General features: G+C 37.0%; 1 non-coding gene across 1 annotated transcript; it reads left to right on the top strand.

Moving 5' to 3' along the window:
* Positions 1-1,219: 1,219 nt before the first annotated feature.
* Positions 1,220-5,080, top strand: LOC101308971. The gene is made up of 11 exons (XR_184704.1): positions 1,220-1,421; positions 1,608-1,689; positions 1,966-2,075; positions 2,166-2,225; positions 2,348-2,410; positions 2,552-2,594; positions 2,888-2,953; positions 3,351-3,389; positions 3,485-3,567; positions 3,771-4,069; positions 4,297-5,080. It is a non-coding gene; the product is annotated as an uncharacterized LOC101308971 (transcript).
* The last annotated feature ends 127 nt before the right edge of the window (positions 5,081-5,207 follow it).

The raw sequence follows: 5,207 nt of genomic DNA, 5'->3' as shown, positions 1-5,207 counted from the left end.
CCCTTTCTCTTTCTCCATCCGATGCTCTAGTCTCATCAATTGTCCGTAAATCCGGAGGTACCTTTTCCATCTTTCTTTTCTAATTCTTGTAATTGGAGCCGATTGATCTATGTTTCTTCTTGTTGTTCGTTTCTCCGGATCTCAAATTTTTCTTAATTTCTATGTGCTTTCGAGCTCTTTTTCGTCACATTTTTTTCCAATTTTTTTTCTTCTTATAAACCCAGCTATGGTTTCTATGTGGAGCTCCATGGGATACCCGCCCCTAACGGGGGAGAAATCGAGGACTAATGTGGAACGAGGATGTGGATCTCTAATCTAAGATTGGGAATGGAGCGGGGATGAGATTGTGATCCTCATCCCCAAACCCACTTAATAAATATACATATATTTAATGTAAATAAATAATATATATTAATTAACTTTTTTAATATAGATCATAAATATAAACATTTAATATGCAGATGGGTGCAGATGGGTGAGAGGGAGGCTTTGTATTGAGAATATGTCTTTGTGATATAAACAGTTTTAATTAGTATATATTAAAACTCCGGGAATATTAAAACAGTTTTAACTAGTGTAATATCTGTTTTTTTTTTTTAATCTGCGAAAGAAAAGAAAGAAGAAAAAGTAAAAACAAAGATCATATTATATGGGCCGGCCGGTCTGGAGGCCCAATAAAAAGGAGATATGGTGTGGGTTTAGGTCCGACTCACCATAAAAAGCAGCATCGAAGGCAAGGAGTCTCCACTTTCTTGTAACAATACTAGTAGGGCTGGGCATCTAAAACCGGCCCCGAGATCCCGTCCCGATCCCGTTCTGAAAATGTGCGGGACGAAACGGGTTTTGATATGAAAATGTGTAATCCCGGCCGGGACTAGCCCATTAGGTCCCGATTAATCCGTCCCGGCCCATTAAAATTAAATTTAGTTAAATTTTGTTTTCTTATATCATGTGGCTTCCCTTCTCTGGCTTCTCATATACCCTTCCCCGCGGACCCTTAACTGAAATCTCTCCAAATCTCCAGTCTTCCCAATTCAGTCCCTATACTAATCCTTCTCACTTCTCACCAATACCCAATTCGATCACCAATCTCTTTCTCTCTAGAGACTACCTGGGGCCTCCGTCACAGATCTTCGCAAGCTCTTCAAGGCACCACTGCGTATCTCACCCGATCGGGCTTCCGGATCTGGTGTGAAAAACGGGAATCCCGTCTCGTCCTCGGGACCGGGATCAGTCAATACCCGGCCCGTCCCGGCTCATGCCCAGCCCTAGTCTCCACTTTCTTGTAATCTTGTTCAAGAGGAAAGTAGAGAAAGTGAGCATCGTCGACCATGACCAACAGCGCAAGCGGCAGCGGCAAGCATGATGAGCCCACCAAACCTCCGCCCCCAAAGGATTCCAAAAAGAAAGACGAGGATTTGGTATGCAATTCCAATCTCTTAGGGTTTTGACAATTTTGTTTTCGGTTTATCCAAGTTTGTATTATCTAAAATCGAAAAATCTGAGGATTCAAGCTGTATTGGTTAAGTAAATGCAATGGGTTCGGCTTTTGAATTGGTTACAAATAATTGTCGGTTTCGCTGAATTTGTATCTGTGTTATGCGCAGTCCGATGAAGATTTGGCCCTCAAGCAGCAATTAGTACTTGGAGAGGGTTCAAGATTCCGGACTACAGAAAGTTGCGCTAGAGGTATGTTCTATGACCTCTCTTTTCTTCTTTCTTCTGCCTGTGTTGTGTTTTTTAGTAATTTACAGCCCACGATTTGTATGTGCTATATTTTCTCTTGGGTTGCAATTTACTTGACCTCACTTTATTTGATACGGAAGCTTCAAGTTTTGGCCAGTATTCACCCCTACAGCTGCATCTTACTACCTGGACTAATATTAACTCGTCAGCAAAAATATTTGCTTATATGGATCAGATACTATTGTGTGGCTTGATATGACATCAAATTTCATCTTGTAGGCAGGAAATTCGTACCTCAACTAGTTCCATGACCTCATTACCAAAGTTTTCGCCCACATTACGGAACTCTAAAAGCATACTATGAAACAATGACCGATTCAGATTTGAAGGTATGCTTTAACTATCAGTGCCTTGTCGACTTCCATAATAATAAGATTTTTTTTCTTTTATATAAATAATAAACTGTGTATTGCATGCAGAAATACCTTGCGGATATACTGTCGGTTTTGGCACTGACCATGTATGCTGAAGGAGAACGGGTATGTCTATTATTTGAAGTTTGGTGTGTCTGCATTATACTTTTGTCTATTGCATAACTATTTGAACTTGTCATATATAACAGCTGTGTGTAATGATGTCTTTATATGTCCACTTCTTTCAGGAAAGCTTAAAGTTTAGATTGTTGGGTTCAGAATATTGGTTCATGGGGACATGAATATGTCAGGTTAGAATCTTTTAATTTCTAACAGAATGATATGCAATTTGTGGTATGTGAGTTTCATCATTTTAGTCCTTGCATATTTGTTAAGGTCCCTTAGGTATATGACTACATATATCCTCACTACTGTGACTATCTTGTAATCAGGAACTTAGCTGGAGAAATTGCTCAAGAATATGCCAAGGCACAGGTGTGAATTTTTATCCTTTGGACATGTTGTATTAGCTTTATTTGTTGGAAAATTTAATTGAGGTAGCAAGACATGTTAATCTCGATCATTATTCATTTCTGTACATTGAAATTAGTACACTGTTAAAAAAATATTATTTTGCAATTTCTTTCAATGCTTGTATTATGTATCACTTAACGTTGCAATTGTTGTTGTAACATGTGTTAGTTAATCAAGATAAGAAACTCTTATGTTTCATGCTATATGTATGTTAACTCTTGAGTATTGGTGCTAACTGGCTGTTTCAGTTGCAGAGTGATGAGACCCCGTTTGATGATCTAATGGAGCTAGTACAACAAATAGTTGCTTTTCACACGAGGGTAAGATGAGAAACAAGTTTGTATTTTTCCTGTCTAAACATTTTTTTAATCAAATGCTTCTGAAATTAGGGTGTGAATATGAAATTAGGTTGTGCTTGTCTGTTCAGTTGTGTTTTATCTTGTATTAGCCGATTCATTGCAATCAAAATTTGACTCAGGATGATGTGCCAAAAATAGTTAATTGGAGCACAGTTAGTCACACAGCTTCAATGAATCCCAGAATAATAGTTTACACATTAAAGTTAAATCAAACTCTGCTCTGTATCATGCAGTTTTAGACAATCTATAGAGTTGGAAATTAATATAATTTAATAGCACATCTCTCTTAGTGTTTCTTAGGAAAATGTATTCAAAATGTATATATATTGGCTCTAATCAATTCTTAAATGCAATGCAGCACAATGCCGAACCGGAAGCTGTTGACCTTTTAATGGAGGTAAAACCAAATATTAATTTGTCAACATTCTTTGCCCGACAAGCCCTTTCTTTTTGGGACTGGTACTGATAGCTTGTCCAAATGTCCAATGCCAGGTTGAAGACCTTGATCTGTTAGTCGAGCATGTTGGTAAGACAAATTTTAAGAGGACTTGTCTTTACCTCATCAGTTTGGCAAGGTAAGCAGACTGTACCTTGATTCAGAGAAGTTGCCCAATGTAGCATGTTTTGTGCAAATAATATACCAAGTTTGCTTTTCCAGTTTTAGTTGGATAATTCTGTAACAGTTGCTCCACCAACTTATTGAAGTAATTGTTTGATATAATGTTATGAAAGGTGTCATTGTGATTTGACGTTTAATTTGTATCTCGTCGTACTGTAGATTGGTTCCTGGACCGGATGATATGTTAGTCTTGGATATCGCATCCATGATAAATCTGAAATTTGAAGAATATCCAAATGCACTTCTGACTGCCCTTTTCCTTGACAATAAGGAGGTTTGTGCTTTTCAAAAAAAATGGCATGTGTTTTGTTAATTGACCAGGGAAGTTGACAGAAGATTATACAAGTTATATGATTTGGTGCTAACAATTTTGAGTATGTTCGCAGTATGTAAAGCAAGTCTTTACATCTTGTGATGATCTGCGTAAAAAGCAAATCTGTTACATCCTTGCCCAACATGTAAGTCATGGAATTTATATTTGTAAAGCGGTTCTTCAAATTCCTCTCTCTCTCTCTCTCTCTCTGCATATGAATGCATTAGGTGCTCTAGAAAATTATACATGGGCTGAATGGTGTGAATTTGACATTAGTATCTTATAGTGTGTTTCTAATGCTTGTTGGTGTGAATTTGACATTAGTATCTTATAGTGTGTTTCTGATGCTTGTTTTCCCGTTGGCCTTTACAGGGTAGTAATTTTGAGCTTAATGATGAGATGATGTCAGAAGATGACGAAAGAGAAGCAATGCATGACATTATTAATAACGCTAAACTCAGTGATGGTTATCTTACCCTTGCTTGTGATATTGAGGTCATGGAGGCCAAAACTCCAGAAGATATCTACAAAGTTTTGAACGTTTCATTTCATGTCATAGATCTGACACTTGATGCATATTTCAAAATTTGCTGTTGTGATGATATACCGTCATAAGATTTTAAGGATTACTGCATTTAATGTGCAAAAAGCTATGCTGCTCTGAGTGTTTATTTGGTTGGTAACTTGCGTCCCTATCAACTTTTGGTATTTTTTAGTCACTCGATTGAACTAGGGAGTAAAATAGTGTTCTTTCACTCATCTAATTTAAGTGACTCAAAATCTATCGATGAGGTATCTATATTCAATTTTCATGCTCATTACTACCCACTTTCCATATGATTCTGTCAAGTTAATAATAATACGTTTCATTTTGTTCTTTTTTCTGTAATCACATATCTGTGGGTTTCATGCTCTTCACGACTAGAAATAGTTTTGAAGGTTTGATGAACTTTTATCTTCTAGGATTGAATTACTACTGTTTTATTATGACATAAAGATTGATTTAGAACTAAGTGTGGATTTCTATATTTTGTTGGCTATTGATGATGTCATGGTGATTAGAAGCATGATTCTTATTTTGTTCTATATTTTGTTCGCCTGGGCTGGAAAATAAAAGAAGTCCTCGTATTTTAGGTAGTGGTAATGAAATAAATAGAAAAAAGAAACATAAAGAAATTGCCTCTCTAACTTCATCCCCGTTTTGAACCCAAAAAACCAAAAGAAACCAAACCACACCCTCACTCTCTCTCTCTCTCNCTCTCTCTCTCTCCTCCTCCTCCTCT

This window comes from Fragaria vesca, linkage group LG5 (genome assembly GCF_000184155.1).
Source record: "Fragaria vesca subsp. vesca linkage group LG5, FraVesHawaii_1.0, whole genome shotgun sequence".
NCBI classification, from domain to species: Eukaryota; Viridiplantae; Streptophyta; class Magnoliopsida; order Rosales; family Rosaceae; genus Fragaria; species Fragaria vesca.
The sequence above is the reverse complement of the archived record's forward strand: the minus strand, read 5'-3'. Positions and strand labels throughout refer to the sequence as shown.